We start from the raw sequence: 12,638 nt of genomic DNA, 5'->3' as shown, positions 1-12,638 counted from the left end.
TTTTCAAGAATCAACTTCTGGATTAATGACTGATTTTTGTCTCTTTCTGCTTTTAACTCAGCAATTTCCCTTTTTAGACTCAACCCATCAACTGATTCATCAGTTTTGGTTTTATTGTCTGTGGGATCAGTTTGCTTTGCTTTGTTTTTTTCAAATGATGATGCAAGCTTTTGATACTCATTTACCATATCATGTAGTGTTAGAATGAGTTCTTCTCGTGTGAAATCAGTTGAGCTGAAATCAAATACCTGTTGGCTAGATGATTCTTCTTCTGCATCATTGGCCATCAAGCACTTGACTTCCTCATCATCACTAGAGCTGCATGAGCTTTCTGGTTCTGACTCTTCACTGTCAGTTTCTGCCCATTTAGATTTGTTTTCTTCAGCTAAGAGTACCTCATGTTTCTTTCTGAAGGACTTCTTATCTTCCTTGGGTCTTCTTTTGTGCTCATATGATTTCTTTCTTCTATCAGTTGAGCCTTGACTATCCTTCTTGGGTTTAGGACAATCAGCAATAAAGTGACCTGATTTGCCACAGTTGTAGCAGGCATTTGATTCATCTTTGGAGCTGTTTCTTTGGTATGGCTTCTGGAAGTTTCCTTGATTCTTTCTCATGAACCTTCCAAATTTTTTGATGAACAATGACATAACATCACTGCTCAACTGATCAGCAGATTTCTCGACTGAATTGATTGGTTCTATTCTGACAGCAGCTAGAGCAGTTGTGGCTGCAGGTGTAGATGGTTCTCCTTCTCTGGTCTGCAGCTCAAATTCATAAGCCTTTAAATCAGCAAATAGATCATGAAGTTCAATCTGGTTCAGATCTTTGGACTCCCTCATTGCCATGGTCTTGGCATCCCATTCCTTGGGAAGACCTCTCATTACCTTCAGTGCAATCTCTTTGTTGGTATACACTTTTCCAAGTGCATTTAACTCATTGATGATACTGCTTACTCTTTCAATATACTCGTGCATTGATTCTCCTGCTTTCATTTTGATGTTATCAAACTTTTGAACAGCAACAGAAAGTTTATTTTCTTTGGTTTGATCATTTCTTTCACACAGCTGGATCAGCTTTTCCCAAATTTCTTTGGCTGTCTTACACATCTTTATTTTGCTGAAGGTTACTTTGTCCAGCGTTTTGTACAGAATGTCTTTAGCCACATTATCAAGATTTGTTTTTCTTTTATCTTCAGTTGTCCATTCATCTCTGGCTTTTCTATTCTTTGTGGTGCCCCTTCTGTTATGACAACTGCTGTATTTGTTTTTAGAATCTTCATGGGTCCATCAGTTATAACATACCACATGTCATCATCTTGTGCAGCTAAATAAGCATGCATTCTGATTTTCCAATCATCAAATTTTTCTCTGGAGAACATAGGAATTTTGTTGAATGAAGTCATGCTAACAAGTTTATAGATTAAAAGTATTCAAGAACATATTTCAACCTGCTCTGATACCACTTGATAGGATCGATTAACGTATCAAGAGTGTTTAGAAGGGGGGTTGAATAAACACTCACAATTAAAACTGATCTTTTCGAATTTTGGAGTTCAATTACTCCTACGTCACCACTTCTATCTCAAGGATAGGAATTCCACTAAAAGACTTTGATCGAATACAAGATTTGTACTGACTCACTTCAGTTTGGACTTATCACTGCCAAAAGCTGAAACTCTTAGTATCAAAAAATGTTCTCAGTGCGTAACTGATCTTAGCACTATCGAATTTAACGATTATTATAAAGTGCTAGTGAGCTCAAATTGTAGCCTTGACTGCTACGAATAAATCAAATAAGAGTGAGCTGAGATTTTGGCATAATAACAGCAAGCTTTGAATGGAATGATCTTTTTTTTTTTTTTCTTCAGCTGTTCTTATGTCATATTTATATGCTTCCCTTCCAACGATAACTTGAGATATATTTGAATCTTTGTATCCGTTGATTGCCACTTTATTGTTCGTTTCATTTATTGTAATGCAGCGTCTTAACTGCTTTAGCCGAAATGCGTTGTTCTAAGCTGTATTGATTAAAGTGCGGCGTTTCATATTCAGTTGCAGTCTTTTATGTTTCTTTGTCGGTTGAATTTTCTTTTCCGAGACATGTTCAGTTGACGGATGCTTAGCTTAAAAGCATACGGCTGAATGTATCAACTGATCGGTTTCCAACTGATCAGTTTTTTTTATTAGATCAGCTGATTTCAGTTGTTAAGTTCAGTTGCTGAATTGCGCGTATCAGTTGGTTCATATTTTGTCAAACACCGAAATTTAGTTTCCAACAGTCTTGAAGTTCCCATGTCCAAGTTTCTGATGCCATAAATCAAGTTCACTGACTTGTGCATGATTGCATCAAAGTTCTTCACCTATTTGGTAGCAGTTATCTGAAGACCTAGTACCTGTCATGATGCATAAGTTAGTTTCATCAAAAACTTCACATGTATGTTTGTAAAACTTGAAATGTAAATTATCATCACACAATTGGCTTATGATAATCAAATTCAAATTTAATCCTTCAACATGAAGCACATTGTGGAGCTTGGGTAGTCCTTCAACATTCAATTTCCCCTTTCCTACAATCCTTCCTTTTTCTCCCCCTCCATACGTTACTCTACCACCCTTTTGATCATCATAATCAACGAGATGTTCTCGTAATCCTGTCATGTGACGTGAGCTTCCACTATCAAAGTATCAGTAACCTGCAGTGTTAGTTTTTAATGAAGTATAAACAACATTACAGTGAATTTTTACCTTTGGTACCCAAACCTGTCTTACTGTAGGTCTGCGTTTGGAGGTGTTGCAGGAAGTGTTGTGCAACATTCGGGGCAACATCCGGCTTGACTTTTGGTTCATGCAGTCATCCCTGAGTTTAAAACAGTAGGGCCTGATATGATCAGGCTTAAAGCAGTAATGACATACATACCTGCGTTTTATTTTCTTAGGAACAGAAACAGTAGGTTGTCTTTTCAGTGGAGAGCTTTTGGTTGAAGGTGTAGGTTGTGACGGTGTGAATGTTTCAGTTTTTCCTTTCACAAAAACGGTAGATTTTGAAGATTCACCAATTTCAAACACACTGTCTTTGAACCCTAAGCCTTTCTTGTCTTCTCTTCCCATCAAAAGTATGGATTCAAGCTTGGATGTGCTCGAATTGAACTTGGATAGGGTTTCAATTGCCTTTTGAAGCTCTTCTTTGGTCTTACCCAATTCTAAGTCCTTTTTGCTCAGAATTACTTCAAGTTTGACAACCATGGCTTTTAGATCGGTGTTTTCCTTCATAAGAGTTGAGTTAAGCTTGTTTCTCTTGGTCCAATCCTCAAACAACTCTTCATAAAGCTTTTGAACACTCTCAAGAGTCATCTCTTCATCATCAGCTTCCAATTCATCATCTACACTCGAATTTCCAGAAGCTGTAGATTTTAAACAAACTGATTTTTTGCAGATGTTGCGGCCAGGAGTGGCAACACCTAAAGGATTCACTTGTAGCCAGTAATTTTCTGTCAATAATGTAGTCAAGGAGGTGTGATTATCTTCATCATTGGATTTCTCCTCCTCAGCAGATTTTTCATCGCTTAGAGACTCATTGTAGCCTTTGTTCTTGCCTAATCTGTTAGCACATTCATTAGCATAGTGACCAAAGCCATTGAATTCTCTACACTGCACCGAATCATACTTCTTTGAATTAAATTTTCCCTTGCCTTCGTTTCTTGGTTGAAATTGTTGCTTGGCAGGAAACCTTTCAGGGGCAGGAAGACTTGGAAATTTCGGAGGTTGTGTATCCTTCTTCTTATCTCTGATTCTCTTCAAGTAATCCCCGAATTTCTTTGTGATAAAGGAGATAGAGTCTTCACAGAGGTCTGATTCATTTACTTCTTGTGATATTTGAAGGATATCATTATAGGAATCGTTTGAGACTTGGAATGCAATCGTCTTCCCCTTTTCTTTCTTCTGCATGTCCATGTTCATTTCGAAGGTTCGAAGTGAAATAATCAGGTCTTTCAAAGCCATCTGAGATGTGTCCTTAGCCTCGTCTATAGCACAGATTTTTACGTTCAATCTTTCGGGCAAAGAACGGAGAACCTTACTAACTAATCGTTCATTGGAGATGGGGTCTTCAAGGCTGAACGCCTCATTAGCAATTTCCCGTAGGCGACGATCATATTCCAGTATGTTCTCAGATTCTTCCATCCTCATCATCTCGAACTTGGAAGTAAGCATCCTCAGTCTTGTTCGTCGCACACTCTCAGAACCTTCAAAGTGTCGTTGGAGAGTATCCTATGCACTTTTAGCAGAAGTACAGTTTGTGATCAAACTGAACATATTCATATCAACCGAAGTAAATATAGCATTCAAGGCCTTTGAGTTGTAGTTCGAATTTTTCACTTCATCAGCAGTCCAGTCAGTTTCAGGTTTTGGCAAGCTGTCACCATCTTGATCTATCATGATTGGTGAAGTCCATCCATTGATAACACGCTGTCATGCCCGTTCATCTATGGATTTTATATAGTATCTGATTTTGACTTTCCATAGACTGTAGTTTGTTCCATCTAAGACTGGTGGTCGAAGTGCTGCATTAGCAAGTGATGTATCCATTTAATTAATTCTATCAAACAAAAAAAAATCAGAATCAACACTTAGTATATCAAGAGTAGGCCCTGATACCACTTGTAAGAATCGTTGTTCGACAGATATGTGTAAATATATCAACAGTAGTGTAAATTGTAAATTTATGTTTTATCAGAATTAAATGTTGTGTCAAATGTTACAACATTCAAGACAACATGCAGCGGAATATTATATTTTGTAACACAAATTCACTTTAAAATAAACAGACGGACGAGACTAAATTTGCACGGTGCCTCAGGGCAAAAATTAATTACTAGAAAACAAAAACGTTTACAAAAACCTATCACTAGTGATTTTCACAAAAATCAATTTCCTAAACACGTTGAGAAAATAAAAACTTTTTAAAATAATCAAGAGTATTAAAACGTCAACAAGAAAGCACAAAAACGTGATGTCAAAAGAGAAGCCACGAAAACGATCTTCAGCCAACTTCGTTACGGATGTTGTCTGTAGATGTTTCCAACATTCAAGGCAACACGTGTATCAACACTCTTCAACCAGCACGTCTCTTGAAGAATTATTTCTCTGAACTTCGACGAAGTGCACAAGTGCGTATCTGAATGTATGATTCGTGATAGAGATTCACAAGCATGTCCTTGATATCTTATTTATAGATGTAGACTTTTATCTTCCATAAAGAAACCTATTTCATAAGGAATGTAAGAGTTTAATTAGAAATAAACTCTATTTAAACATTGATACCATATCTTATTAAATCATCATTATAAATATCATATCTAGAATATATTTGTATAATTATCTCATTATCTAGAAATGCAAAATCTCACAAATTATTATATGAAATCAATTTAACAAGAAAAAGATAATAATTTAAATCTAAGGAATTATATCAATTAATTTTGGAAATATTATTTCCTTTCAATATCTTCAGGAGAAACATCAAAATTTTGAGATCCTTCAATTCAAAGTTCCAATTTTTTTGTGAAGCAGGCTTGTGGAAGAAACTACTAGTTAAATAATAATATTAATAATGATGACTATTATATGTACACGAGCTAATGAGCCGAATAATGTAAAGCTTGAGCTTGGTTTGTTTATATTAACGAGCCTCATTAAACGAGCTCAAACGAGCATTTATTGAATCGAGCTTCGAATAAATCACAAACGATTTGGTTCATTTAAATCTCAATCTGTATATGTATATATAATTATGTGTGTATGGATGTATAAATATGACTTTGTAAGATATATACTACATGAGAATTTTAATTAATGATAATAAAAGAAATTCTAATGGGATTAGGATTATGAATCTTAGTAGCATTGGGTTAGTATATTTTTATTAATATGTTATCAAATGTTGATATCATGTAACATAAACCATATAAGAAAAATACACAAAAATCCCCTCCTCTCCCAAGAGCAAATTTTCGGCCACCCCTTTAATTTCACAAGGGAATTTAGGCCACCCTTCTAAATCATTTTGATATCTAGTGCAAATAAAACGAGAAACTCAGTATCTAATAAAGAACCTTATTTGACAACCGAAGAAGGAAGAAGATCCGTTCATAGGGATTTACAAGAAGAACCAACTCTACTAATCTCGGACTAGTTTAGTGTCAAGCGTAAAATAAACAAAAATAAACAGATCTAAACACCCTATGAATATTTTAAATCATACGGCACCTAAGGAACGTTTTGCATGTCAAAATAAAATTTTTAAACTTCTCAGGCATCTTGGGTACGAGAAAATGGTACTCCAACAGAAAATTTATTGAATTCTTGATTTGCAAATTGCAAGGGTACTCTATTAACAAAATTATCCACGTGTAATAAGCAATGGGTTTACACAATGTAAGAAGTTCTCATCTGCTGATATGCATGGAAGCACAGAGCGACCAGAAGCAACCTGATGCCTATTTATTTGACATCCAACCCATCGACAAACAAAATAAAGTAAAAAAGAAATTTCTAGTAGACCATTCAAGCCATACAAAGCAATAAACCAAAAGCAGGAAGATGCACTTTTAGGAAAAGCTGGAGAATGAAATATGTCACAAGCTTTTACTTCATACTAAATTCACTTACAACTGTCTGAATATAAAAAGGCGTAAACTTGACGCCTTCCACGAAGATAGTAGGAAGCACCATAGAAAAGAATGACATAATAGAAATGACTGAAAAAAGAGTAATATTGTCCATGGATTTTTGCATCAAGAGAATTGAAGCTAAAGAACCATTTCATAAAATTTATAAGGGAAATAAGCTAATTATTTCTTCTACTGTGTTGGAAAATTTTAAGTTTAAGAGTTTGACAAACAAACCAGCAAACGAACTGAAGACCAGAACTAAACAATAACCAAACAGATAGCACAAAACTGATCAAAGAATTGAAGAAGACTTATCAGACTAAAATAGGATTAAGCAGAACTGAGGTTAATAAACTAAAGTTCTCAAAACCTTTAATAAGTCTCAAAACTGATGAATAGAAAAGATTCAGAGATTGACAAACCGATCGATACCAGAACTGAACGTGAACTGGTATATCTCAAATGAAATACTCAAACTGAAACTAATAGAGCTTTTATAACTGAAAAGACATCAGTTAGAACTGATTACCAAATATAGACCAGATTAACTGATCACTCGAGCCGTTTTATTCCTGATCAGTTGGTCATCATCAGTTGTAGTTTGAATTCTAGCAGACAAACTGACATTCTGTACCTGAGCAAATCAGCCAGCGCACAACAGTCTGATACCTCGTACTATTGTAAGAAGAATGTCTACATGGACAAAAAGACGATTCAACGGATACTATTCTTAACTGCATTCAATGTTACCATTGGAATCGAATACTTTAAATTAGCTAAAGAGTTCAGTTGTGGAAGAGAGACGGTTTTACGGGAATATCAGATACACAACAGATTAAGAACACTCGATTATCAAGTTAGTTGCGATTTATTTTAAAGCTCACATCCAGTTTTGTGGGAACATTTGATGTTTGTAATTTTTATTTTGATGTTAACAAAACTTGTTATTTTGTTTCTAACCAATTTACCTAAGTGCGTAGAAAGTGGAACTGATCAGGATTTGAACTGATCAGTTATCGAGCCAAAACTGAAGCTATCAAGACGCAAATTGAAAGCGCCAACTGATCGCCCAAAGTGAACCAGTTCAACTGATATATCAAAAGACCAGTTCAACTGATTTTCCAGATGATAGCTAGTTCAGTAGAAGACCTTCGGAAGCCCGGCCAGCTGATGAAGAGCTCAACTGATGAAGAGTCCAGTTAACCAGTTCAACTGAAGCAGTGAAATCAGTTCAGCTTACGAGCCAACTGATTTCACCAAACCAGTTCAAGATCAGTTCAACTGACTAGTTCAGAACATCAGTTAGGAGCCGACCAATTTGCAGAACACGATAAGCTTAATCAAGTGGAATCCAGCTGTGCACAACGGTATAAAAGAAATTGTATGATCAAAGTACAATAGTGAACGTTGCAGCAGAACTTAAAGCCAAGAACGAATTCAAACTGCAACGAACATATTTGATGAGTCTTGATTCACGAAGCCTCTATGAATACAAGATCAAGACCATCAACAAACAATTGTGTGAAGATCAAAAGAAAAATAGGGCATGCCAACTGCTTAGTCTAGAAGCAAAATTCTCAGTGTGTGAGAACACTTTCGTGTTGTATTCATATATCAGTTCTCACACACGCGCACACACAATCACATATACAGATAGTAGAGGTTATTGAATAGTTGAGTGAGTATTGTACTAAGTCATTAAACTTGTGAATGTAGTCTTTGACACATAGACGTTAAACAAGTGTTAGCTGGAAGGTGCTGCCTTCAATATAGGATAGGAGTTCAGTTAGGAAGTAGGGTAAGTCCTAAGCTGAGTGTGTTTCTACAAAGCTTTGTATAAATCAAAGTCTTCTAGTAGAACCTACCCGAGGTGGTAAAAGGGGTGAAGTAGGAGCAGTTGAATTTTCCAAACATCTATAAACATATCTTGTGTACTTAACTATTTAACTATTGTTTTCAAACTTATTTGATTAGTTCGAGCTGTTATTAGTTCTATTCTTACCATAACTGAACTAATATATGCAAGAACTGATCCCTTTTATATCAGTTAATCAGTTTACACAAGTTAAAAGCTTTAAACTGATTAGCTTTTTTAATGAAGGATTATTTCAAATATATTCCGTTTGGTTATAACCAAACTCGATGTAATTCATCGGTGTTTACATTCTTAGAACACGAGCTATTGCAGCCCATTGAGAATATTGTGTTTGAAACACCCTCGCAGGTGCCCCGAACCGATCCATTAAGTTTGCAAATCGCAAATTCAAGCTTACACTTCATTGATTTATTCGTAGCAATCATGCTACTATTTAAACAATTCAGTTATTAACTGATAGGTTTAAAAGAACCTAAGAGTTTCAATTTGGCAGTGTTTAAGTCCAAATTGAAATGGATTATTATATCTTGTTGTATTAATGAAAGTTATTTTAGTGAAAACCTATCTTTGAGATAGAAAAAGTGACGTAGGAGCATTTGAAGTCTCCGGGCATCCAAAAAAATCCTCGTGTTCATTTCTCTTATTTACTATTTCGTAACTAACTTTCAAACCTTCAATTTTATATTATCTAAGTCAAAATATTCAAATCTATCTCTTAGTTTATTTCCGCACAATTTTGTCAACTTATTGTTACTGAAAATGACTCACATTCGAAAAAGAACTCAAAAAGTCAAAGTTTTTATTCAACCCCTTCTAAAAACTTTACCCGAGTTAACCGATCCTAACATACTATCTAACTATCATGTACACAAAGTATTATTTGGTTTCCAAATATACCTCTTTCTTAACCATAAAATTTTTTTCTAAGAACATTGCAAAATTGATTTGTCAATTTGACGCCAATGCACTCCAAAAGCCAGCCCTTCAAAGCAAAAATTGTAAAAACTCCATATGATTATCCTAAAATAAACATTTGATACGCGATTAATTCGTGAAAGCAACTGATTGACAGCATTGAGTCATGGTTCTTTACCAGTTAAAAGCGGCCTCAGTCATTGATGCCAAACCAACTCCACCACCAACTGGTATAAGTGAGAACACTACCCATATCGTAGGAAACTGCAAAAAGAGATGTCAATGAAGGAAATACAAGACAGGTTACGAGGAGGAAAGTTAGGAAAAAGTTATTTGTCTCTTCTGCTATGTTAGTTGTAATAATTAGTGAATCGTGAAAATTGTACTGCAGATGACCAAAAAATGTCTTCTTAACAATGCAATATTAAATATCAAGTGTGAAGTACGGATTGTTTTTAAGACATGTAGAATTGGATGATTGATGCTTGCTTGAACAAACAACTGCTTTTCATGTCATAAAGTTGCAAACTTTTGAATCACCAGACAAAAGGCATGTATCACCAAAATAAATTAAAATAATTTGACAATAACTGAGTCCCGCACCTCCTCAAGAAACATTGCAGAGAAAAAAACTAAGAAGAATGACTCCATAGCTTTAATTGTGTGAGTGAATGAGACAGCTACTTTTCCAAGACTCGTGTTAGTGAAGAGATTTCCCAGTGTATGTGCCACTGCGAGAGGAAGAATAACAGCAAGCTGCAATTGATTGGTGGATACAATATCACAATCAATCTCTGCTATCACTATGCTTAATGAGGAAAACGTAGAACATGTATTCTTGAATGGTTCATTAAAGTACCTGAGCACCAATGATTTTAAGCCACTTGTAAATATTCAAGGTCTGCATGAAAATGACAGTTACAGTCCCAACAGCAAATTGAACTACAAAGACTGTCACTGGGTAAGGATAAACTTTGAGAACCTGATATAAATAAGCTTCATAATGATATATCAATGCTCGGTGATTATCCCGTATAGAACCATGGATAAGTTAAGATTGGCAACTTAAACATGCAATTATTAAGAAACAATGTTGATTCCGCACGAATTCCACGCCACAAAATAATCTGATGATAGTTAGAAAATATACACCAATGAGCCAATATTCGAAGAAATTTAACTCCGAATTCGCTTCCATCTATGTATGATCTACTCATGATCGGCACATCAAAATCCAAATTTGAGACAATACGAAGTTTAGTTCCAAGTAAAGCAGCTGATATATAACATGCAAATTAAAAAGGGAAAACAACAACAAGAACTTCAATTCGAAAACTAGCGGCTGATATCTAACATGCAAGGGAAAATAAGCGTGAGTTAGTGATTTTGTATGTTATGTTTTCACTATAGTGAGAAGATTCGTAACTCAATTTCAAGTTCTAGTGCTTTTCCTTTCACTAGATAGGCTATGTCCGGCACTGTCGGCCCCAAATGTGGTATATTGAGATATAAATATAAAAATAAAAATAAAACTGGACACCTAGATTTATGTGGAAAACCCCTGAAAAATTTTAGCGTAAAAACTACGACAAGATGAAAAGATTTCACCATAATAATTTATAGGTTACAACTTCTCACTGTGTTTTCAAATAAAAATGAAATTGTCTCATAAAAAACTACCTCACAAATATTATAAAAATAATAGGAGGAAGAAGAAAACTCAAGAATATGTTGAATTCTGCACACATCTTTCCAATATTGTCATTTCCTACTTCTTTCATTTCTGCTAGGCCACTTGAAGATCTACATCATTCACATGTATCTATGTTTACTGGCTTGGTCAGAAAATCAGATTCATTGTCCTTCATTTGAATTTTTTTTGCCTATTTACACTTCTTTCCTCTACTAGTTCTCGCACAAAGTGAAATTGAACTCCAATGTATTAAGTCCTGAAATGAAAGGCTGGATTCCTTGCAATGAGCAAGACACTCTGACTGTCACAAAACAAAGGAACCTTCTCTTACTTGTTCACGATTTCTTCTAATAACCTTTTAATCCATATTACCTCCTTGCAAGCTTGAGTAACTATTATATATTCTGTCTTTTTTGTCGAAACATCTCAACTATTTGCAATTTTGAGACCTAGCTTGCTGCTTCTCCTGCAAGTGTAAACACATAACCAGTAGTAGACTTTCTCTTATCAGGATCACATGCATAATTTGAATCGACATATACCCTGTGTGTAAAATCTGATCTTCCAAAATATAATGCAGTATTTGAGGTGCCCTTAATGTATCTAAGGTTTCTCTTAACCATACTCCAATGCTCTCGTCCATGATTCGCCATATACCAACTAACTGCTTTCAATCCTTGAGAAATGTCCGGTCTTGCACAGATCATTGTGAACATTAAATTTCTCACTGCTGATGCATATAGTACTTGAGACATCCCCATAATCTCTACTTCATTGCTAGGACATATGTTGGATGATAACTTGAATTTAATTGGAAGAAGGGTCGAGATAGGCTTATTATCTTGCATATTAAAGCGTTACAATAATTTATTCAAATCATTACTACAAAAACGCAAAACGACAACGGGTTTTATCCGTTGTCGTAGGCTATTTAAAACTGTTTTAACTGAGGGTGTTGTTGAAAGTGCGGTCAACGACTGACAATTTTAGCGACGGACATCATAAAAACTGTCGTTAATTAGCGACGATTAAATAAATTGTCGCTAAAATTAGCGACGGGTTGCCATAGAGTCCGTCACTACTTTTAACGACGGTTTATCATGATTTCCATCGCTAATGTTTTCAGTAAAAAATTAAAAATTTACTTCTAAAAATTTAATAAATCTAAAAAAACTTACAATCTAATTATGCTAACAATATTCATGATCTTAACTAACACTTAAAATTTTACAAAAAATTGAAGCGAAAAAATTTACCCTAAATCGAGACTAAAATAGTTTAAGAGAGAAAAATTTTAAGTGTTGTGAAGTGGTGTGGAGGAAAATGGACCGAAAATGCGGATATTTATAGAAAATTTGCGACGATTTTTGGTTAAACCGTCGCTATTAGCGATGGTAATTTATAAACCGTCGCTATTACGACGGTTGTTTATTAATCCGTCGCAATTAGCGACAGTTAAGCAAAAACTGTACGATTAGCGACGGTTA

At 35.1% G+C, this 12,638-nt stretch overlaps 1 pseudogene; it reads right to left on the bottom strand.

Annotated features, from left to right (window-relative positions):
* Positions 1 to 12,638, bottom strand: part of LOC142550013 (uncharacterized) — a 41,790-nt pseudogene that overhangs the window by 16,778 nt on the left and 12,374 nt on the right.

Source organism: Primulina tabacum, chromosome 6 (assembly GCF_025594145.1).
Source record: "Primulina tabacum isolate GXHZ01 chromosome 6, ASM2559414v2, whole genome shotgun sequence".
Lineage (NCBI taxonomy): Eukaryota > Viridiplantae > Streptophyta > Magnoliopsida > Lamiales > Gesneriaceae > Primulina > Primulina tabacum.
Note: the sequence above shows the minus strand (reverse complement) of the source record. Positions and strands in the feature narration are given on the sequence as shown.